This window comes from Glycine max, chromosome 9 (genome assembly GCF_000004515.6).
Source record: "Glycine max cultivar Williams 82 chromosome 9, Glycine_max_v4.0, whole genome shotgun sequence".
NCBI lineage: Eukaryota > Viridiplantae > Streptophyta > Magnoliopsida > Fabales > Fabaceae > Glycine > Glycine max.
In genome coordinates this window covers 36,519,436-36,546,010 of record NC_038245.2, presented here as the reverse complement: position 1 = coordinate 36,546,010, position 26,575 = coordinate 36,519,436, and the positions used below count along the sequence as shown (strand labels likewise).

Here is a 26,575-nt window from a genome sequence, read left to right as displayed (position 1 = left end):
ACCTTAGCCATCCTCTTTTCTTAAGCTGAAATAATTTGTCAACCAAATTCAAAATAGGGACATTCACGTTAGGTGGGGTCCATTGTAAAATGGTTAATATTATGAAGGTTAATAGTGTATTCTAAACTAAAAATAGAAAGGTTAAATTGATCCATGGTTGCATCCTCAATTTTTTTATTGGGTCGTATAGTCTTGTCTTGGCTTGCATCTCAATTTAATGTAATTTAAACTCAGAAGGTTTTAGTTCTGCGACATTTATCATTGACTAGTATTCTTCCATGTTTTCAAGATAAAAACACAATAGGAAAAAAAAATTATGGCTTTCTTGTTTCAGCATTCGGTCCTCCACAAGCCTTGTTAGAGTGTGAGTTTTTCTTATAATTGTACATGGAGTTTTTCTTATACTTTTAATATTAAATTTTGCTTATACAAAATAATATTTGAGTTTTAAATTGTAAAGCTAGTATATACAATTAATGGTTTTAAAATTGATGAAGTAGGCTATGCATGGCTTGAAATTATTTGCAAGTTTAGTTACTAGATTTTTATACTGAAAATTGACTTGAACTATTTTACATTCAGTGACTATCCATGACTCATGAGAAAAAAGAGCAGCCCTGCCACATAGTACATGGCCACACCTTCAAAAATAGAGGTCATAAATTATGGTCAATGGAAGCTGCATATGATATCTACTTCTTCCATATGATATCCAAACTTTTCTTATTTTCAAAAAGTTACATTATATGCATTATACATACTAAGAAGGCAAGTTTATGAATTGCTGCAACTTAGTAAGTGTCAATGACTCTAATTGTGCATTGCATTTGTTGATGTTAGGGTTAACTTAGTGGAGAAAGAATTGAGTTGTTGTGTTTAACATTGCCTCTTAGTTAGATAGGTATATTTGAACATAGTATTTTATCTATTTTACCCAAGAATATGCTAGATAATTTCAATTAATCACTAACATATATTTCTTTTTTAGACTCTTTTTCTTTCTCATCTCGCACTGCCCGATCACACTTATTGTTTTTGCTAGCAAGCCTCCATCATTGTATGTATGCCTTTCTCTTTTATGCTAGTGAATGTATTTCTCTTTTATAATATATTTTTATATTCAAGTTAAGGATTAATGCATTATGAGTGAACCGATGTTGATTTTCAACGTCGATAGATACAACATTGGTTCAAAATCGATGTTAACAGGCTTTTTCAACTGATGTTGAATGCCTTTTTTGTAGTAATGAGACTTCCCTTTTTGTTGATGTGTCCTCCTTTTCATTATCTATTAGGGTTGTTTTGCATGCATTTTAGTTTTATGCTTCATTCAATCATTATTTGCTTAAGGTTTCTTGTCTATGACTTTTATTGCATTAGTTTGTGTTTTTATTATTTTAGAACAATTATGTGGAATGAACTGGAGCAAAAGGAACTGTAGTAGTAATAATCTGGAGTCATGTGATAAGATTGAAATGATATTGGTTTCTCTGGAATGCTTAAATAAAGATATGCACTTTAAATGAATAAATTATTACCTTGTTCATCATGGATCATAAAGGAAATTAGGCTTGAAGTTAAATTTGATGTTTTGTCTAGACAACTTGACATAGGTGTCATATTTTGAGCATATATCAAGTTTAAGAATCAAAATTAACAATGTGAGACTAGTGTCAATTTTTAGGACAAAATTATATGCAGCTTTCATAAGGACACCCAAGCCCAAAATCTATAGTTGTGATTTTTGGCCATGTTCATGACGCACTTTGTAGTGCTTTGTTTTTGCGATTTTACCTTCTATTTTTGTTGGGCTTGAGCCCCTTTAGATAGACACATGCATTTAGAAATTGTTGGTAGGGTTCACAACCTTAAAGAGACGATGATACTAGGCATGAGACTGAGGGCAAAGTTTTTTTACCTTCTTGCCCCTATTCAAGATTATGGGTTAAATTTTTCTTGTTCTATATTTATGGTTACTCTATGATTAAGCAAGTTCATTGTTTTTGGATTTGGGCATAACCTTTAGTACATTGATGATTTCAATTTGATTATTCCCCTTTTTTATTGATTATGAATTCCTTTTTATTTGATTTGATTTGACTCTTATTGTGCATATTTGTGTGAATTTGTTTGCCATATGTTTGCACCTCTTAGATAATTAGGAAAGAATTGAAAGTTGACCCTAATTGTTGAAAATATATGAATATGATTGTTACATCTAAATGAAAAAGTCATTTTATATTTTATGGGGGAGCACCAATGACTTATTACAAAACTTAATCGGTTTATTTTGAATCTAGTTTCCATGAAAGCAAGGATTAATTTGATTAAGCAAGACTTTTATATCTCGAAAGGAAATATTAATAAATAGAATAGAATAATTAACCCTGAAAAAATTCAATCTTATCTACTAATAATAAATTTGGATTAGTTAATTACCATTGTGGTTACTCCAATCCTAAAAACCATTGTTGATATTAACTTGATATAGAATGTAATTTGTATCGATTCAAATATTGAATTATATATACATATTAATAAGGTTATCTGTGTTAAATCTTGTCAAAATTGAACAACAATAAAAAAGATAATTAAATGATCCATATTTGAGTATAATTTGAAAATTTTATATTATGTCGATTTTAATTTGTATGAATGAGGTAACAAATAATTTTAGATTGATATAAAATTTTGTATATATGATCTAGGTGAAATAAAGTTTCAATTAAACTATAGATTTTTTTTTAAAAATATTATCCAATTGAAAGTTAATGAGTGATGTAACAACTGATCAAAATTACATCGATATAATTTGATCTTTTCTCAGTTTAGCTCGACTCATTTTCAGAGTACCAATGTCTTGATATTCTTTCTTAATTATTATTAATTTGCTTTTACTCTTTGATTTTATCCCCATTGTTCTATCTCCATTAATCAATATTTCTCGCTTATATTCTCAAATCACAACAATTAAATTGATAATCAAAAAAATTCCAATAGATTCAATAATTTATTACTTTACGAAAATTATATGCTTGTGATTTTTTCACATGATTTACGCAAGAGACAACAACTAGTCAAATGTAGTTCTCTAATGGATAATCATGGAAAGATGAAATTGTGCATCGACAAAAGGTGATGTGGGAACGCTACAAGACCTTGGTGATAGACAAGTTGAAATATTTTAGAAACAAATACAAACTTATATACAATGATATAATATCAGTAATTGTTTTCGCATAACTTCTCTACAATCGTGCTAATTGATACTTTGATTTATCAAAAAATAATTTATTCTTTAGCGCTATCCAATCTCACATGGATGAATGAAATTATTGAAATGAACAATTCTAATCGAAATAAATTCCTTCGATTGAATAATCAAATTTTCTTGAATTTTTTTCTTATTCTGCTTTTTTGAAAGGATTCCTCTCTTCATCTCTAAACAAGTAAATCAAATTTTGATTTTGATAACTTAATCAAATTTTAGATAGAGCTAATCAACTAAAAGAAAAGCAAATCAATTATTTCTATAATTATAGTTATCACAATCAAACATCATCGGCTGGTTCAACATATTAATTAGGAATGTTGACTTGGCATATCCAATACAAATAAATCACAAAACCATATAAAAAAATTATAGAGACAAAAATTGGTCTTGAACCAAACAAATTAGCAAAGGAGTAACATATCAGTAAAAGTCTAATGCGACTTCATTATCTGGTTACAGACAACTAAATTTATAGCATAAGTGATCCATCTGTGTCTCAGTTGTGCTATGCTATCAAATAGGTTCTGGAGAAGTCAATATAAGGGAACACTTGTCTTGGGATAAACTTAATTAATTACTACTTAGATGCTTTCAACAATTATTGTTATCCCACTTTACTACCTAGCATTTACTGTGAGGACTATAAATGTCACACCAAATATGCAACCTTAATACTTTCCTAGTCCTCTATTCACAGGGAAAGATCCTCTTAATACTTTAACGCCCACATTCTGCTTAGTACAATACTAGATGTGGGCATGAAATTTGGCCTTGGAAGTTGTACATTGATCTTGCAGTAAGAAAACAACACACAATGCCTAGTTGAGCAACCAAGAAATTAATACGTCAAGTTTGCTAATTGTTGCTTCGAGGACTAATGGGTTAAGATATATAAATATAGAAAAGAGATATTGAGTTTATCTTCAAGGATTCTCCTTCTTTTCAGTGGTTTATATGTACTGTTAGAGTTTAGTTAGTGTCTTCTATCACTCTAGCTTTCTTTCTCAATCCCTTGTAGAGCATATTGTTTGTTTCATAGTGTAGTACAGTAGCATTTAATCTAGAAACAGCTAAAGCTTTCAGATTAATAGATTCCAAGAAAGGAAACATGATAAGAGCTATAACCAACAACAAAGACCGGGACACAAAACACATGTATCGTGAATCTTAATTACTAAATCATAATAAAAGGGTTACACATGCAATTCAAACCTAACCCTTCCGCCATGCAAAAATGTTGCTTACCCATGCATCTTGCTAGACTACCTTCTTAGCCAAACGGAGGACCTAGATGTAGGAAACTGAAGATAATTCGGAGAAGATATTGAGTTTGTTTTCAAGGATTTTTGTTTAATTATTTAATGTATTACATAAATATTAATTTTGAAAATATTATTTAATTATTACTGATTCAACTCTTACAACTTTGAATTAGTGTTCTTGTTAATTTCATGATCGGTAGAGTTTAGAATCATTCTCTATAACTAGGATAAAAATAGAAAAAGATGACAAGAAAATGTGAGAAACAATGAGTGACCTTGTAAAAATATAAAGACAAAATAAATTGCAAGCATGTATTGCAGTACATAAAAAAGGGAAATAATAATTCGTTGGAATTTAACTGCACAAAATAGTGTGCAAAATATTAAATTGTGTAAACCTAGACACTTAAATATTCAATTTATTATAGAAACAATATTATAAATAATTTTTTGCTGTTAACGAACATCATTAATTAGATATAATTAACTGCACTTGGTTTGAATTTACATCCATTCAAATAGCAGTGTACCGATGGAAAAATAATATAACTCTATATATTAATATAGAGCGTGAATAGTAATTTTAAGTTGAAAGGAGTGACTCGCCTAAATTCTAATAAATTTTACTCAAGCATACAAAACGTGTACCTACAATAATATTTCAGATAATATACTAGTAACATTAATTCTAATCCAAAGAAACTGGTAGAACTACCATGCCATATATAGCCTTTCTCACGTCTCTGTCCGGAAGCATTCCTGCAAAGAATCTTCATATTTTAGAAAAGTTGTCATATCTGATTTGATCTTGTTCTCAACACCATCTAGTGCATGTTCAGCAAGTATCAGCTTTCCTTCATCACGGTTTCATACCCCACATGCATGATGATTCAAGGGACATAAAGCTAGCAACATTTTTACAACAAAGATTTTGAGCCATAAGTTGCAGTACCCCTTGAGACTGGCAAACTCATATCATATTCTATTCATATTGCTGGTGGACATAGAAGGATGAACAAAGCAATTTTGAGGATATATATGTTCATTACTCATTAGGATGGTTAATTTGGTGGAGCATTTATACTCCCGAAATTGTTGTTTGTAAATCGCAAACAAGATTTTACTAAAAATGGTCATGTTTTTAATTAGTCTTTGGTTGCATTTTTTTTTAATAATTCATGTTTGTAAATCTCAGACCTATCCAATTTTTACAGTATGAAATTTTTGGGGATCCTTATAAAATATTACTAATTACCAAGAACACATTACGTTATATTATCAAGAATAGTTTTAGGAATACTTAGATCTATAATGATTGATCAAACAAATGCAACAAAATCTGAAAAACAGTCACGAACGATTGGTTTAATGACATTCCTCAACCAAATCTTATTATTCCTTATGGGACCTTCATTTTCTCTTTAGATGGAAAAAAGATAAATTGTTTCTTGATTTGGAGTATCAGTAACCATAATTGTACTTTAGATTTTAAACCTATCAGGATTCTCATTATTTCCTAATAAGCTAAATTGATTTTCGTTCATTAAGCTCATCAATTTTCTTTTGATAGTCTAATAGGCTCACCAAATTAGATCACTTATATTAAGTCAATAAAAAAATGTAAATCATTAATATAAATATTATAATATAATATGTAGCTCACATTAATTAATTAATTATAAATTATAAATTATAAAATTTTTAACAATCTCCAAGTTAGGCTTCATATTAACTTTAGTTATTTATACTACAAAATTCTTTAGGCTTGCAACATGTATTAATTGTTAGTAAATCCAGATATTGTCATATTGGATATTTGGTTTGAATTCAAATGCTTTTTTTTTTGCATCATGTTTGGGTTTATGCACCACTTTTGTTTATGTCGAATGTGATTATATATTTCTATATATTGGAGGAATCCATGCGAAAGCAGTTTTTCTTTAAGATTTAAAGAAAACTCATTACGGTAGATACAAATACATATTGTACCTGTACACTTTTATCTTTTTCCTTTTCGACATATGACTGCATTGCAATTACATGAATTGTTTTTCTATTATTGTGAAGCTTGGGAATTACTATAACAACAAAGTATACATAAAGATGTCATACACTTCTTTAGTTATGGATTATTGCATTGGATTTTCAATTTTTTTTTGCATTATTGGTTAATTGATATACATGATTAGTGATGCTAGAATAAATTTGTGATAGTGTTAAATATAATTAAAAGATATGTCATTTACTTGTCGTAATTAATGTTATATATATATATATATATATATATATATATATATATATATATATATATATATATATATATATATATATATATATATATATATATATATATATATATATATATATATATATATATATATATATATATATATATATATATATATATACATATATATATATATAGAGAAATATCATATTGATAAAAATACATATATTTTTGTATGAAATTATTTATGCAAATTGTGTTCGGCCCAAAGAAAGAGAGAATGTGAGCAAATAATATTGTACGTGTGATGATAAGTGTGACAATTATACGGTGTTTTCATGTGAATAATAGTAGATCCAAAAAAAGACTATTATTTGACAAAATTTATCATCAATATTTGATCATTGCATTGAGAGTACCAATTACAAATTAATTTCTCTATCCAAAGACGATGAATTAATGTTGTGCTAGGTATCTTGTGATGGGTCTGTTCTATACAATGTTTACACATCTGGTTATATATAAGATATATATATATATATATATATATATATATATATATATATATATATATATATATATATATATCTTATATGACTTTTTTTTGTTTTTTTGTGAGCATGTTGTTAATTTTGTGTTCTTAGTTAATATGACTAGTGTTGCAAATTTATCTACTCAAGTGAATTGTCTCCCAATGCAATGCTGAATGAGATCTTAAGGTCTGGAAGGAAGCCGTAAAAATTATTCTTGGTTGTATTTGGACGACCCACTTCTACTTCGGAAACCTCTAATGAGGCAAAAGTTAAGAGATGAGACCGTTCCAATCAATGTGCATTATGATCACGAAGTGCTCTATCCCAGAAGCCTTTCGGGGCTTTATTTCTGAGGGTGAAAATACAAAAAAAAGTTCTTGAGAAAATTGAACAATACTTTGCCAAAAAAACAAGCAGGCAGAGGCAAATAGTCTTTTGGCTAAACTCATCTCCATGAAGTATAAGGGCAAAAGTAATATAAGGGAGTACATGATGAAAAGGTATAACTTGACATCAAAACTTGATCTCACTTCTTGCACACTTTGGACAATTCAAAGTGAAGTATAATACTCAGAATGACAAATGGTCCCTTAGTGACCTTATATCTCATCGTGTGCAAAAGAAAGAGAGGGTATAGAAAAATAGATCTGAAAGTGTTCATTTAAGCTCAACCTCTACAAATAAGACAAGAAAGAAAACTAAGGGTGTTGCGAAGGGTCTTCCCAACCAAAGAAACAAAAAAGATAAAGAATTTACCTACTACTTCTGCAAAAAGTTTGGACACATGAAGAAAGAAAGAGTGTCCAAAGTACGCTACATGGCTTGTAAAGAAAGGTAAATCTCTTGTTCTTGTTTGGTCTGAAGTTAATTTAGCTTTTATACCTAAAGATATTTGGTGGGTGGATTATGGTGTTACTACTCACATAAGTGTGACCATGGGTTGCCTGTGGAGACGACTGTCAAATGATGATGAAAGATTCATATTTGTGGGCGATGGAAAAAAGGTTGCAGTGGAAGCTATAGGAACTTTTAGATTTCAGTTGAAAACTGGATTTTATTTGGATTTATTAGAGACTTTTGTTGTACCTTCTTTTAGAAGAAATTTGATTTCAAGTTCTAGTTTGGACAAATTTGGTTTTTCTTGTTCATTTGAAAATAATAAAGTTAGTCTCTACCAAAATTCAAATGTGACTGGTTCTGGTTCCTTACTTGATAATCTATATATGCTAGATGTTATTTGTTCCTATAATGAAATACTGCAAATAAACTCACATGGTACAAAATGAAAAATTAAATGAGAATTCAACCACCTTATGACACAAGCACTTAAGTCTTATCTCTAAACAAAGAATTTAGAGACTTGTGTTGGACAAAATTCTTGAACCTTTAGATTTATCAGACTTTGAAGTATGTGTTGAATACATAAAGGAAAAATGAACAAACACGAGGAAATTAGGTGCTGAAAGAGCTAAAGACATCTTGAAACTAGTACATACGGACATTTGTGGTCCTTTTCCAACACCTTCTTGGAATGTGCAACAATATTTTATCTCATTCATAGATGATTACTCTATATATGGTTACCTATATTTGATACATGATAAGTCCCAATCCCTAGACATTTTTAAGAGTTTCAAAGCTGAATTTGAACTTCAACTTGGAAAGAAAATTAAGGCGATCAAATCTGACCGTGGTGGTGAGTACTATGGCAGATATGATGGATCAGATGAACAACGTCCAGGACCTTTTGCGCCTTTTCTCATAGAGTGGGGAATTGTTTCGTAATACACTATGACAGGTAAACCTAGCATGAATGGTGTAGCAGAAAGGCGAAACTGAACTCTTAAACATATGGTGAGAAGTATGGTTAGTCATTCTTCTTTGCCAGAGTCGCTTTAGGTAGAAGCCTTAAAGACCGCAGCTTACATCCTTAATAGTGTGTCAAGTAAAGCAGTTAACAAAACCCCTTATGAAATTTGGACTGAAAAAAAGCCAAGCATTAAACACTTGCATATTTGGGGTTGTCCACATGAAAGAAAGTTGGATTCAAGAACAGTTAGTTGTTATTTTGTTGGCTATAAGTTTTACAATCTCACTTTAAGATCTTTTTTGAAATAGAAAATGCGAGAATTCTTGAAGAAGTTGAGTTTGGAAAGGAAGAAAACATAAAGAATATTGTCTTTGAGGAAAAACATGTTATTGACAGTGCTCAAGTCCTCATACCCATTATTGTTCAAGAAACAACTTCAGTAATAGAAAACAATGTTACGATTATTGTTGATGTCATTGTTCAAGAACAAAACAACAATGAGGTTCCCCCTTAAATACCTTTACAACAACCTCAAGAAGTACTATTAAGGAGATTTGTTAGAGAAAGAAGAATTTCAATCGCAGATGATTATATTACCTTTGTCCAAGAATAGGAGGATGGCATTGGATTAACAGAGGATGATCCAATCAACTTCTGTCAAGCTATGCATAATTCTAACTCTCAAAATTGGATCGATTCCCTGAAGGATGAAATGAAATCTATGCAAAACAATGACGTTTGGAATCTTGTCAAATTGTCTAAAGGTGTGAAACCTATTGATTGCAAACGAATATTTAAAACCAAAAGGGATTCAAAGGACAATGTCGAGAGATATAAGACTCATCAAGTCACTAAAGGTTTTACTCAAAAGGAAGAAATTGACATTAAAGAAACCTTTTCTCCAGTATCTTCAAAGGATTCTTTTAGAACAATAATGACACTGGTAGCTCATTATGATTTAAAGCTACATCAAATGGATGTTAAGACTGTGTTTGTAAATGGTGCAACCAAAAAACTTTGTATCAGGTGACTCAAAGTCTAGGGTTTGCAAACTAAACAAATCCATCTAAGGTCTGAAATAGGCTTCCTATCAATGGTATTACAAGTTCCATCAAGTCATTAACTCGTATGATTTTTTTAAGGCAAATGCAGTTGATGATTGTGTATATCACAAGTTCAGTGGGAATAAATACTTATTCTTGGTATTATATATCGATGATATACTGCTTGTTAGCAGCGATATAGGCTTCTTACAAGAGACTAAAAAATTTCTGACAATTTTTTGAAATGAAAGATCTTGGAAAAACCTCTTTTGTGTTAGGTATTAAGATACTAAAAGATCACTCTCAAGATATCCTAAGGTTGTCACAAGAGAGTTAAATCAATAAGGTCCAAGATAAATTCAGCATGAAAGATAGTAAACGAGGAGATACCCCAATAGCCAAAGGAGACAAATTTAGTCTCAAACAATGCCTCTATAATGACCTTGAAAGAACAGAGATGCAAAAGATCCCTTATGCGTCAACAGTAGGAAGTCCAATGTATGCTCAAGTTTGCACTCGTCCTGATATAGCATTTGTGGTAAGAGTTTTGGGCATATATTTGAGTAATCCTAGAATGCAACATTTGAAAGCAGCAAAACGTGTAATGTGTTACCTAAAACGAACACAGGCATACATGCTCACTTATCAGAAGTATGAGAAATTGGAGATCATTAGGTACTTAGACTCTGATTTTGCTAGATGTTAAGACAATAAATGCTTCACATCTGGATACATATTTATGTTGGCTAAAAGAGTTATATCTTGGAAGCTGCTAAATAGACTCTTGTAGATTCTTCGAACATGGTCACAAAGTTCATTGCTTATTTTGAGGCATCCAATCATGGGATATGACTGAGAAATTTTGTCATTGGTTTGTGTGTGGTCTATGACATTGAAAGACCATTGAGGATTTAATGTGATAATAAATCAGTAGTTCAATACTGCAACAACAATAAGAGTACAACCAAATCACAATTCATTAACATCAAATTTCTGGTTGTTAAGGAAAGAGTCCATAATAGACATATTTTCATAAAACACATAGAGATTGATTCCATGCTAGCGACCTACATACTAAAAGTTTGACACCTAAAGTTTTTCATGAACAAACTGTTCATATGGGTGTAATTCCTTATAGTATCTTAGTTCAGTGAGAGTCTCATTTGTGTTCTATATCTTATGTTTTTCGTATATTTGTTTTGTTTGGATTTTCTACAAAAATAAAATTGAATTTTATCATTTCATTTCGAGCTTGTTTTGTTTGTAATATTTATGTTGTATTTGGATTGATCTCTATAAAGAATAAAGTTTAGACTAGTTGAAAATGACATTAATAGGATTACATTACATGTTATTTTCATGTTGCTTATCCATATTTGATCTATGTCATCAAGTATAAGTGACAATGGTGATTATTGTGGCTTAATCACATTAGATTGTGATGAAAATCACAGTGATTCCTTATTATTATATAAGATGAACCAGATAGTTTAAAGGAAGTCTAAAAGTAAATAATATATGATTGCGCGTCTAAAAACTTTTATAGCATAAATGACTAAAGTTAATATGAAGTTGGAGATTGTTAGGAATTTTATAATTCCTAATTAATTAATTAATTAATGTGAACTATTATATTGTAGCCCACATTAATTAATTAATTAATGACGAATTATAAAATTCCTAACATGACACTATATATACAACAAAATGCCAAATAAGTTTTAACGATCTAAAACACAAGAGATAGCAAAGAATAGACACTGTGAGGAAAAAAACATTATATTGCCACATCAATAAAACACACGAATCTAAAGATTAAATAGAACACATGAAATAATAATAAGTAGTGAACCCATACATTACATCACAAAATTTGGATTTAATTGATAACCATACAATCCAGTGCACTGTTGGAAAAAAGACCTTTTACAACGGTTGTAACGTACATACAAAGATGATTTTGAATCGTCTTTGAAGTAACGTCATTGAAAGTCTTGACTTTCAACGATGGTTCCATAAAAAATTATCTTAAAAAATAATACTCTTCTAAGACGATTGTTAACTAAAAATTGTCTTAGAAAATACACATTCTAAGACGGTCGGTTTTTAAAAGAATCGTCTTATAATCATTTTTAAGAAAAATAAATAAAATTAGTGAGGATTCTAAGACGATTCTTTGAAAAATTGTCAAAGAACCATCTTAGAAAGTCTAAGATGATTTTTTTAGAAAACCGTCTTAGAATACTTTCTAAGACGATTTTTCAAAGAACCGTCTTAGAATGTGTTTTTTAAAAAAGATGAAAAATTAAAAAATTTGAGAATTCTAAGACTGTTTTTCCTTCTAAGACGATTTTTCTAAAAACCATCTTAGAATGTATTTTTTAAAAAATAAAATAAAATAATAAAATATTATTTGGTTAGAGTTACGTGTAAATTAAGACCTTAACTCCAGCTTTTATCAGTGATCCAACAACAAGTAATGTAGGCACTTCCAGGTTGAGCATATCATAATCCAGTATGTTGTTACCAACAATGCAGGTCAGTGATAACATTGTTTAGTTAAACTACAATCAGCATAGACAAGCTAAGCTAATTATGACTTTGATATTTTAATTTTCATTTTTCAAGACTAACTTAGAAAAGGCAAACTACAAGGCATTTATGAAGGAATTACTTGTTGCAAACATCCCACTTACAAACGCCAAGAGCTTTGCATGAAGTTCCTCTTGTACATCTCTCTGGTTTAAGTAGTTTGTAACCTTGTAATCTTCACACACATCTATGCTCTCATTTGCTTCTTGTCATGCCATGATATAAGGCAAGAATTTTAATGAACAAGACAAACTTGAGAAGCACTGATATGAAGTAAATTAGTTTATGAAAGTAATGTGATGGAAATTAGAGAAGCATGAGAAAGGCTAGTCCAAAAGAGAAGACTCACTTGGGATTGAGGACAAATAACTTTGGTCCACAAATTTACAAGTTTCTCTGCTCACTTGGCTCATAACCTTTGAACAAAGAGGTGAAACCAAGTCCATATAGTACTCACTCACGTACCTAGAATAATTACATACTATGGTGAACATGTTGTAGGTTGAGTCAGACATTAGTCCATGAGACTAGAAGAATTCCATAACAATAATAATAGTCTACAATCTGAATTCTAAACCACCCAATAATTAAAAAATAAAAATTCATTTCTTATTTGAAAAGATAACTATAAGCATAAAACACTAATTTTTGAGTTTTGACGTCATCCCCTCAGAAATCCCTCAAACCGACAACCGTCAAACAAACATCGATCGACTATGTTTGAACAGTATTTTCTAGAAGCACAACAGTCTGATATTTTAGTTGAATGATACTGTAACAGTAAATCCCGTGGTTGAGACGGGACAGTAAGACTAAGATGTATTGTTCAAATAAAATATTAAGACACAATACTGGTGGATATAGAAGTAATGTTCAAACTATATTGTCCGTAAAAATAAATATTTCTTCAGATCCAAGAAATTTATTGACATATAAACTTACGGAAACATTTCTATGGAACCATATGATGGTGAAGATGCTAGAGGATGTTTTAATTATGACACATCTTTTACGTTTTTTTCTCGTATTTCCTCAATTCCAGTAGGAATAACTAGATATGAGTCACACAACTAGTTCACTACTGTAAACCTCCAAGGTTTAGATACCACTTCTAGTATACCTAGAATGACGTACAACCAAGAACAAGAGGATGACCAAAAGTCGATCCAATCTCCAACTTATTCCTCTATGCATGAACCTTATGATGTTATCTGACAACTTTAGCATTGATAAGGAAACCCTTAGAAAAGACTTTTATTCTCCGGAGAACAAACCTCAAAAGAGATGGTTTTTTCAACATTTTAAGGATTCAAACAGAAAACAAATCCAAGACAAGTTTTGTGCATTTGTCGAAAGAGTCAAAATTAACGTCTTTCTTCTAATAGAAGGTCAAGGGCAGTTGGTCTTTGGTAATATAATTTGGAGGGTGCTTTCCAGTGTTTGGAATTTATTAGATTTATGTCTTTTCCTGATACTGAACCTATCTCAGTTGCATTTTCTGAATTTTGGTCACTATTTTCATTAAGGACATTAATTAATTTGGAGGTACTTCTTGTTACCATTTTTTATGTTCCCTCTGAGGGTTGGGGAGTGTCAGGGATGACTCTAAGCAAACTATCAAGCTTGTTTAATAATTTTCTATTATTGTCACCTACTCCGTCCGTAAGGAATTTGTTCTTTCTGAGTTCCCTTATTTTTTGTTTGGCTTTATCACTAATTTTGAATGGTTTGAACAAAGGTTTTTCTATGGGAATATTGGATGGAGTTTCCTCAGTAGTTTTATGTTTGAGAATTATTTTGGTTTTGATGGATTCTCCTAAAACTTGTAAATATTTATTGGTGTAATTTGCTTGTTCCATTAGGCTTTTAATATCTTTGGAGGTTACTTCCTCATTGACATCTTTTGTTTTAAATGGACTGGCCATGACAGGTTTATCATAAGTGTCTTTGACCTTAGGTAGTTGATATTGGATTGTGGGAGGTAATTTCGATTGGATTAACTCACCATCCTTAATTTGCTAATTTGTTATCACATTTGTTGTTGGATCACCTATGATGTCTTGCTTTCACGGGTAATCTATATCCTTTTTGATGATATTAGCATAGAACTAATCAAAGAAAAGGACAAAGAAAAGGACATTAATTTTGACTCTTTTGAAAAATGCATAGAACTTGTCTTGGTTCCATACAAATGACATAATTAAAACATCCTCTGGTATTTACACCATCATATGGTTCCATAGAAATATTTCCGTAAGTTTATATGTCACTAAATTTCGTGGATCTGAAAAAATAATTTTTTTTTACGAACAATATAGTTTGAACATTACTTCTATAACCACCAATATATTATGTCTTAATATTTTATTTGAACAATACATTTTTGCCTTACTGCCCTGTCTCAACCACGAGACTTACTGCTATAGTATCATTCAACTAAAATATCAGACTGTTGTGCTTTCAAAAAATACTGTTCAAATTAAAAGTACTGTACATTCCTGAAAACAATTACTGTGCAAAACTTCAGATCCATGAAATCAGTTAACATATGTCCTTACGGACAATATTCCTATTTCCCCATCAGGCTCTGATACCAAAGATCATCGAAAAATGATCGAGTAGACAGATAGGAAGTAAGAATGATGCAGTATAATAGATGATGAAGATGCAGTTTCAGAAACAGATATCAAGGGCACACCTTTACAGGCTTACAAATCCCAGGTTATCGCAAACAAAGAAACCAAAGCGACGACAGAGTCGCACAGGATTGACAGAAGGGGCGGAGAAGAGAGATGTTAGAAAACTTCAAATTTATTGAAATTGAAAGAAGAGTTTACAAAGTTGTTCTTATGAAAGCACCTTTCTCTCAAGACTCCTAAAAATGGCTGAATCAAAGAGTGCCTCACAATATGATTGAGGACTCCTTATATAGCCAAAAGTTTTCTATAAGACTAGTAGTTTTCGATAGTTTTGACCGAAACTATTTGACTATTTGTTACATGACTGGTAGTTTTGACCGGTACTTATTTGCTACAGGACAGGTAGTATTGTCCGGAACTATTACAATATTTAAAAATACAAACAATTATGTGACTGTAATTACAATTAAATTTTAATCTAAACAAATACCAAAACAATCATCTTTGTTCGGGTAAAAAGGATCTTCTTCTTCAACAGAACTTGTTTCTTCCTTCTTTGAGGATGAACTTTCTTCTTTTTGTTGCAACATTTGCATAACTTCTTTAAGATTTTTAGTCAGTACCTCTTTTGATTTTGATCCTGCTAAAAATGCAGCCATATGGGACTTTTGGTTCAAAAACACAGAAGTCTCTGGATCAGCTGCTTTGAGAAATTCTGGATGGAATTGAAACCAAAGCTTCACTTGTTCTGGATCAGCCTTGGACGAATCAAACTAAGTCCACCATTTTACAAATGCATGCCTTTGTAGTGATGGATATTAGTTTGTTATCTCAGTTTTCTATAACGATATTGCCATGAAAAAATCCATGACAGAACAAAACTGGAAAAATATCTAAGGTCTACTGGAATTCGTGATTCCTAAAAATTGTATTGTTTTTTAAATTGAGCAAATCCTTGTTGAACCTGCTCTGGCAAAATCTCTAGAATTGGACCAAAGAAATTCCACCATTGTAAGAACCAATTTGGAAAGTTATAGACTCTGTTCATTTTGAAGTATATTAGCCATGAGTGCTTGAATCAGGTGTTTTGGTGTCAAAAAACTTTGGTTCAAGCATCAACATAATCCCAATAGGTATAACTTATAGGGTCATGGTACTGAAATTTTTTTCCCTTTGTTTAAGTCTGAACCAAAATGTCTTGGTTGAAGAACCTTTAGTATTTAAATTGTTGAGTGGGTGTTCATCGTTTGATCTTTTGGGTCTTTGAAATGCTTGATAGATACTGAATTTGAGTCTACCAATATCGATTCATAAAAAGTCTTAGACTTAATGATGGTGGTTGGTTTGAAATGAAATCCTGATGGAAATGCCTTGGTTGTTGCTTTAAATGGGTTTTTATCCTAGAATTCAGTTTCCATCTGCAAAACAGTTGAAAATTTGCTTTTATAAATATAATTATTAGTTTGTTTGGTGGGTGGTGTTTGAGTTTTGGCTAGGGGTTGTTTCCCTTTAGAATTGATAGTTGTTTTGGTCATTGATGTATTCTGGATCATTGTTTGTAAGTTTGGTTCAGAATCATCGTCAGATTCTGAGGCAATATCTGCCCAACATTTTTTTATTATTTTTGGAAATTTGGTTAGACCCATTTCTTAAAAGGCCTGAAGTGTTTCGATTGGCCAAGCTTAGTCGATCGATGTTTGGTTGGCGATTGCCGGTTTGGGGAATTCCTGAATGGATAACTCAAGTTTAACTGAGATGATTTGGATTAATGACCCAGCCTGAGTTGGTGACCCAGAAGATATTGAAGATGATTTTTTGGTAGTTGGCTCCAGTAGAGCCAACTTAAATCCTTTCCCTGAACTTCGACATCCTCTCACGGAGGTCCCTATTACCTTAGGAAGCATTATCGCTTTTCTATAAGAATTCACGGGTAAGGTAATCAGGTAGAGAGTTTGCGATGCCCTTGATGTATTCTATATCAAAATCAAAGACACTTAAAATTACTTGTCATCTTGCAAAAATTTGTTTTGAGATAGGATTTTTAACATCCTTTTGAAGAATATCTTTGATTGATTTGCAATCAACCCTGATTAAAAATATTTGATTTAATAAATCCGATTGAAATTTGGAAATACACAAAACAATTGCTAAAACTTCTTTTTTAACAATTGAATATTTTAATTATACAAAATTCCAATGATTTGATGTATATGCAATGACATGATCTTGGTCATGGACTCTTTGTTTGAGGATACTACCATAACCTATGTCTGATGCATGCATCAGTTTCGATAATTTTGAATGTTTGTGGAATGGGAAGATATAGACATTTTATGGAGTGGACTTTAAGTTTGATATCTTTAACTGTTTGGGTATGAAGGTCAAACCAAGAAGGCGGATTTTTCTTCAGCCTATCATGTAATGGTTTGATAATCTTGCTTAGATATGGAACAAATTCTCCTACATAATTCAGACAACCAAGAAATCTATGTAACTGGATTTTGTCTAAAATTTGGTTGAAGAATTTCCTGGCAAATTCTATTGATCTTTCTATTGGGATGATTGTACCTTGATAAATATTATGACCAAGGAACCTAATCCGAGTTTGAAAAAGATTGATTTTTGACTTGGAGACTACCAAACCATTTTTTTTATGATATGGATGAAAGTCTGGAGATGTTTAAAATGTTGGTCAATATTTTGAGAAAAGATTAAAACATCATCTATATAGACAATGACAAATTTTGAATAAGGACTGAAAATACCATTCATGATTTTTTGAAATTCTGAAGGGGCGCTCTTCAGACCGAATGACATTACATTTCACTCATATTGCCCGAAAGGTACAATGAAAGTTGTTTTGTATCTATCTGATTCTTGGATCTGGATTTGTCAAAATCCAAATTTCATATCAAATTTGGAAAATATCTTTGCAAAATTTAATTTGTTAAACAAATCTATTTTGTTTGAAATAGGATACCTAATTCACTGTAAGACTTGATTTAGAGGTCTATAGTTTATGACTAAGCGAGGTGTTCCCTATTCAAGTTCAACTTGTTTATTGACATAGAAAACCACACAAGACCATGGGCTTTTGCTTTTTCAGATTAAGCCTTTGTCAAGCAGATCCTTGATTTCCTTTTGACAGTATTGAAGGAGTTCTTCATTCATCTGAATTGGTCTAGCTTTTGTGGGAATTTGTTTTTCCCTAAAGTCTCTCATAATGGAGATCGACAATATGTTTCTTTCTATCCCAAAATGCATGTGACAAATCGAAACAAACAATTGATTCAATATGACTTAACAAAGATTGATTTTTTTTCTTTTATTTGGGGGTTTTTCCAGTTGTATTTGGATGTTATTAAAAGATACTTCCTCTTTTAAGAAGTTAACTTGGTTAATCTTTCTTATTTTCTATAAGATTTATGTTTCTAGAAATTGGTTTAGTAGAAAAATTAAATATAATTGTTCTTCCTAAATGATTTGTAGTTATTCCTTCTTTAGATATTTGGATGGGAAACAGGGCTCTAATGAAAGGGAGTTTCTAGGATTACTTCGTTCTTAAGATTTTTTTACCAGAAGGAAGTTTGTATTAATCCTAAGACCTGGATTTTCAATGATTGCATTAGATAACTTGTAATTGATCTTTAATTTAGATCTACTCACTGTACTTAATTTCTCTGAAGTTTTTTCAAAAAATAATTTCAAAATTTTTTATAGGAATTAATCCTTCTAAAATGCAGTTCGAATAAACCCCTGTATCAAATAGGGTCATTGTGTCTATGACGAAATCATTAATAATGATTCTAATATTTATGTAAATTTTTTGTATTTTAATCTTGTTGATTAATCGCATAAACATTTCATCTTCCAGATTTTCAGTTTCATTTTCTTCATCCTTTTCAGTATTCTTAGAATCACTGCTTCCTTCAAGTTGAGAAAGGATGATTTGGTGAATTTCTTGTTGCTAACGAAGTTCTTTAACTTCTCTTTTTAAATTATTAATCTCTGTTTGAAGATCTTGGATTGTGGTTAGTTTTGCTAAAGCATTTTCTAACCTTTTGAATATGTTACTAACATCAAATTTATTATTTGTGATAAAATCTTTTTGTCTAGGTTTGGTTTCTAAAATTTTCTTTAATTTTTTCAGGAAAACCTTCTTTTCCTAGGGTCAGGTATGGAATTGATGACCTCAAACAAGATATCTTGTTCTCTTGTTAGAGTGTTGATTTGTCTTTCATTGTCAACATCTGTAGATGATAGTTGGTCATCTTGTTGTATTATGTTGAGATTTTCATAAGAAAGTATGAAGGATGAAGTGTCTATTTCTTCCTCCTAGGTTTCTATAAGCAAATTATTAATCTGCTCTTCAATGGCTGGTTCTAGGTTAAGGTTTCTTACTTTTTTCTTTAACCTACATTATTTGTTAATGTGGCCTTGTTTTTCACAGTTGTAACATGTTATTTTGATTTTAATTTTGGTTTAGGAGTTTCCATCTCCTTGTTGGTTGAGGGTTTGTGTGAGTATCTCTTTCTTGAAAATCTCTTTTTGTGGACAATTTTATTTTCATGGGATTCTTTTCTAAGATTTTTTTTTCTTTTGTTTTGGACATGCTGGTAGTCCAAATTGTTGGCAGAAAGATCCTAGATCTCTCTTTGTTTGGGCTTTTTCTTTGACTAATTGCTTATGAATTTTGTCATCTTGACATCTTTAAGGCTACTTTCTGGACATAAAAAATTAACTGACCGTAACTTAGACTCTCATATGGAATATCTCCATTAGCAGACTGACTACGGATTTTGTCTCTAACCTTATCTCCTAATGATCTTGGGAGACCGGCTAGAAATTTTTCTTTCCAGAAAGGTTGTTGACTATCTTCTCTGATGTAAACTCTAGCTAGGAAGGTATCTCTATACCACCTAAAATCTGTTAAAGTTCTACACTTAAGATTGGATAATAATTTTGGAGACCTATCTTTCCAAAGAGGCAGGTCTCCAATAAAATGTTGGACTATTGTAAATATTAATGTATTGATAGCATCAGGAATCTCCTTATTATTGTCATTAGTAATGACTTTTCCATTGAAATCCATCTTAATTGCGCTGTAAATTTTTTATTTTTCCTCATTAGTGACATAATTATCTCACCATCCTTTTAACTGCCCGAAAAATCCTGCCACTAAAATATCAATAATGGTTTCTTCCGAACATTCATGGGATGTTTGGTAGGCTGTGGCTACCATGGTCATATGTTGGAGTGTATTCATGATATTATACTCTGTTTGGGCATCTATATTCTAGTCATAGATGTTGTTTGCACTGAAACTCTTAAAATTACTTTCACCTCTTTCTTCTAATAGAAGGTCAAAGGTAGTTGGTCTTTGGTAATTGGTAATATAATTTGGAGGGTGTTTTCTAGTGTTTGGAATTTATTGGATTTATGTCTTTTCCTAATATTGAACCTATATCAGTTGTGTTTTCTTAATTTTGGTCACTATCTTCATTAAGGACATTAATTAATTTGGAGGTACTTTTTGTTATCATTTTTTATGTTCCCTCTAAGGGTTGGGGAGTGTCAGGGATAACTCTAAGCAAACTATCAAGCTTGTTTAATAATTTGCTACTATTGTCACCTACTCCGTCCGTAAGGAATTTGTTCTTCCTGAGTTCCCTTATTTTTTGTTTGGCTTTATCACTAATTTTGAATGGTTTGAACAAAGGTTTTTCTATAGGAATATTGGATGGAGTTTCCTCAGTAGTTTTATGTTTGAGAATTATTTTGGTTTTGATGGATTCTCCTAAAACTTGTACATATTTATTGGTGTAATTTGCTTGTTCCATTAGGCTTTTAATGTCTATGGAGGTTACTTTCTCATTGACAGCTTTTGTTTTAAATGGACTAACCATGACAAATTTATCATAGTTGTCTTTGACCTTAGGTAGTTCATATTGGGTTGTGGGAGGTAATTTCGATTGGATTAACTCACCATCCTTAATTTGCCAATTTGTTATCACATTTATTGTTAGATCACCTATGATGTCTTGCTTCCATGGGTAATCTATATCCTTTTTGATGGTATAAGCATGGAAACAATCAAAGAAAAGAACATTAATTTTGACTCTTTCAACAAATGCATAAAACTTTTCTTGGATTCATTTTCTATTTGAACCCTTAAAATGTTGAAAAAATCATCTCCTTTGAGGTTCATTCTTCGGAGAATAAAAGTCTTCTCTAAGGGTTTCCTTATCAATGCTAAAGTTGTCAGATAGCATCATAAGGTTCATGCATAGAGGAATAAGTTGGAGATTATATCAACTTTTGGTCATCCTCTTGTTCTTGATTGTACGTCATTCTAGGTATACTAGAAGTGGTATCTAAACCTTGGAGGTTTACAGTAGGGAACTGATTGTGTGACTCAGATCTAGTTAATCCTACTAAAATTGAACGGGTTCTCACCGAGAAAGACCTTCTTACTAACATATGTAGACCTAGAGGCTTCTATCCTTGATGAGAAAGAATTTATCCTGTTGAAGGTTATCTCTACCTTACCGAAGTTATCTTGTTTTGATTTGCTCTATGGTTGGAGTGGGTCAAGGAACAGATGGTGTGACCATATCCATGACCCATTCGAACAGACGGTGTGGTCTTATCCATGACCCATTTCTCAGGAAGAGTTACTTCGCCTCATCTTGGAAAGAAACATTGATCTTTGTTATATTAGTGATAAACGAAGTTCTCTCTCCTCTTTGTGATTTTAATAGGACTCTTGACGCACAAGTGTTCATGACTTTGTACTAAATCCTATAAATCAAGGCTTCCGAAATTGATAGGAAGTAAGAATGATGGGGACTATTATATATATATATATATATATAAACAATTTAATAGATAGAAATAAATTGTTTAATATTGAATATTCGACATTTAATACAGCTAATATTTACAGAGTTAGATAAGTACATAAACATCAAACAAACTAGTAAGGACTTGATATGATATAGATTAAGAAAATATGATAATTATATAAGAAAAAATTGTTTATAACTCAAAGAATTAGAAATGAGTCGATAGTGAATTGAGAATTCAAATGTAAAAGAAACTTCAAAACAGAAAAGAAAGCACGTTTTTAGTGAAGGAATTTGCGTTAATTTAGTGATAAAAAAATATTAAAGAAGTTATTTATTTATCTGATAAATAAAAAATTATATTATTTTTAAGAGTAAATACTCTAATTTATTGTTAACTGTTTTGTTAATATTTTTTAATGAAACTAAGATAGCATAATAGTACTATCAAAATGGGCTTTCTCCGTAGCTGCATGCATATGTGAAACTCTTAAATTTCAAAGATGCCAATTGATTGATGGGCTAATGTTGGATGTTGAAAGATCCATCAAATAAATGTATCCATACTATTCGGAGGACTATTAAAAGATTAGCTAAAATCTTAGTTTGGTGACATTGGGACAATGGGGGAGTGCATCTTGATCATTCAATGTACCCAATTCCAATTGTGATTATTGAAAGCTAGGAATGCTACTATGTTCTACGGATAATGATTCCACATCAGAGACTAAAACAAACAACAATTTGATAGACAATTCATTCATGCCTATAAGGCCCAAGATAAAGGGTCATTTTCATTTTGGCTTTACATCTGTATCCATGCATGATCTATGATTAAACCTTTCACATTTTGAGCTTGATATCGTCAAGCAAGATATATTAATCTAATAAATAAAAATAAAAAATAAAAATGTAAAATAAGGAGGAGCTTAATTACCTTCAAAATCTTGTCCCTAGTATGCATCAAGTTGATTGATAAAGGATGAAATAGTTCTGTTTGCAGCTTCTCAATCCTTTTATATATGGAAATAGCTTCTTGATAATGTACAAATAGTCAAGGATTTGACTTCATGGACATAAACTGAAAATAAATACAATGTGCACATGGATCATGTCTATCGGGGGGAGGAGAAAGATGGGAAGATTGGAATGCAAAAGGAAAATAGTTATAATTTTTTGTCAGAAACATTAACGGATACTGCAAGTGTAAGAGGGCTTAGTTTCAGTTGTAATTCTCTTCAGCCAACAACCACGATGCTCATCCAATTGCTTTCCAAGAATAACATTTGACAACTTTGTTTCAGTTACATACATATTGTACATATCACAGCTCAGAATCAACTAAATTGATGAAGTGGAAAATAAACAAAACATTGTAGAAATAGTACAGAAGTGCATTTATTTTACAGACACCATTTGACAACTTTGTTTCAGGTTGAACATGCATTTCTAAGCAATCTGACCAACAACATTAAATCATGCCACTAATTTGGTGTAAACAGTTATCCTACACAACTTCAATTTCATTTTGTCATTAATCCAATCAAATTTCAAACATAACAAGTTCAAGTTAGTGCAATTTTCAGACTTAAGAAACTAGTTTTTGAACAATTCTCACCAAATTACAAATTTTGCCAAACCTCCCCAAAACTTATAATAGTAACCAGGACTAGTGGACACGTCAGCCACTGAGAACAACCCATGATATTAGCAAGCTACAAATTAAAATGAGTTTTCAATGATAATGGTAGCATCTAGTTCAGAATAACTTGATGTATAAATACTTAAGCAAGAAATATCATAAGCTGTAATAAAATTTCTGTAGAAAAACAGTAATAAAATGTATACCTCAAGTAATTGACTATGGTACATTGCTATATTTTATACACAAAAACAACTATCATGTCTATGTTAGAAATCACATAAAATCACTTATATTTTATATACATATTTATATGTTGAAATAAAATATAGTGGTGTGACAGTCCATTTTTAAATTTTGTGAAAAGAAATTAAGTTCATAAAACTTAGCATTTGTACAAAATTATTCAAAGTGTATATTTGCAAAGTTTGATACCAAATTTTATACCTATATACATGTGCACGTGTGTATGTGTTTGAATGTGTTTGAGAGATAGAGAATCTAAGAAACCCTTTGGATTCCAACCAGCAAATGATCATAAATCCCAGGAACACACATTACATAATTGACTATGGTAAGTGCTAATTCAAAACTAAATAGCTACATTTAAAGAGAAGCTGATCCAAGCAGCAACTTGCTGCAGAACAAGGGAACCACCCTAAGTACACATAAAGTCCCTAATTTATATCCTGTATCCACTTGCATATAATGGGAGAAAAATAATTACTAGCTGCTTGGTTTCTAGATGAGTTTGGATTGCACAGAAGATTTGGGGAACTTGAAAACAAGGACAAATAGAAGTCAGAAAATTATAGGAACAAATACTCTGTGGAAGTTGCAAATTGATATTTTCCAGTGTGCTCACTCAAACTGCCCTCAAGTTATTAGTGTAAAACTAAAGTTAAATTAGAAAAGACACACACACACACATTAGGCTTGATAAATCACCATTATCGCACACTCCAAAAAATAACCTTCTCTAGTCATGAAGTTACTTAGACAGCATATGACCTAGCAAAACTTGGCCAGCTTAAAATGGTATTATATAACACAAGGATTAAAATTTAGGTCTCCAGCTAAATTGACTTTGCGAAATAAAGAAAAACGGGTTGCCGATTTTCCTTTCAAATGAAGTGGTACAATAGATTTCCATCCTTTCATAGACTTGAATTTCATCATTCCCTACAGGGAACACCAACATACAAATCCAATTAAAGACAGTCAACTCATTCGTTCATTTTAAAAGTTAAACAACGTAGTTATATAAGATAAATTGATACCCGAAAATCTAATTAAAGATACCTTCAGATTTTATTAATGCACTATTTTTAACGGGGAAAAACAAAACACCTTACATATTGATACAGACTCCGCTAGCTTGCATACATGTTAGGAAAATTTAGTATTCGATTTAACTTCACCGATCAATGTTAGTAATCAGTGAACATCTATCTCTCTCTTACTTACTTTACTGGAAAAAGGTTGTCAAATTATAGCAAAAAGAAAATCATAACAAACTTTATGTGAGATATGATTACCTAAAATGACAAGGGCACTTTGAGCCCAAATCACTTTCCAAACACTTTCCTAAAATGACAAGTGCAGAGAAAGAAAATGAGAAAAAATGAAGAACTTACAGATGCAGATTGAAAGCGTGCTGCCATTATTGAGAGAGAGAATAAAAAAACCGATGAAGTGAAGTGAAGACTAAGATTGAGACGTACAAAGGATCATAGCTGCCGTTTGAGATTAAAAGAAAGAGAGAAAAGGCACAAAACGATAACACGAACAACAACAACCAACCTGAGGTTGAGGAAATGGGAGTGTTGACATCTCGCTACCGCTCTGGAGGAGCTTGTCTTCGTCGTTGTCGCAGGTGGAAGGAGAAGACGGAAATGGTGTTCCTCGTGGAAGAACATATTTTGAGTGAGGCTAGGACACAAATAAAGGAGGTATGCGGAGAAGGGCACGTAGACTGAGGGTATAGACTGAACCAGAATATATTTCAAAGATGATTTTAATAAAACCATCTTAGAATACTTGATTTTTAAGACAATTATAATAAAATTATCTTTAAACATTTAATATTTAAAATGGTTTTAAAAAAATTATTTTAAAAAATATATTATAAAAAATTATTTTTTAGTAGTAATGGAACCACAAATATCAAAAACAATATATATCACATAACAAAAATATGAGAAAAATTACTATTTAACAATTTTCCTATCTTATTTTTATCTTAATTTTTTATAATAAATATTAGTTATTACTTTTTGTTAATAAAAAAATGAATTCAATGTATTTTTTATTTATTATTAATTCAATCTTATAATGTCTTGAATCTTGATTAAGATAATTAATTAAAATTATATTCTTTTATTGGGAAATGAAACACTAGTAGTACCAATAGATAATTAATTAAAATTATATTCTTTTATTGGGAAATGAAACACTAGTAGTACCAATAATTTCGTCTTATGATCTTTGAGTTTTCATACATTAATTTGTTGACTAAAATACACTATAATTTTTGTCATATATATATAATTTGTAGCTAGGTTGATATATATGAAATAATACCACTTTTGGCGGTGACTATAGGCCGGTGCAGCGTGCTAGATGCATATGTGATTGTTGTATATATGAATCCGAAGAAGGAATTCACAAACTATTCATAGTTTTATCAACATAACTAAAGGAGCATG

General features: G+C 31.0%; 1 long non-coding RNA gene across 1 annotated transcript; it reads right to left on the bottom strand.

The window, feature by feature from the left end:
* Positions 1–12,579: 12,579 nt before the first annotated feature.
* Positions 12,580–25,857, bottom strand: LOC102667633 (uncharacterized). Its single transcript, XR_416016.3, has 4 exons — positions 25,671–25,857; positions 23,163–23,306; positions 13,091–13,206; positions 12,580–13,004 (listed from the first exon to the last, which is right to left on the bottom strand). It is a non-coding gene; the product is annotated as an uncharacterized lncRNA (long non-coding RNA).
* Between the last annotated feature and the right edge of the window lie 718 nt (positions 25,858–26,575).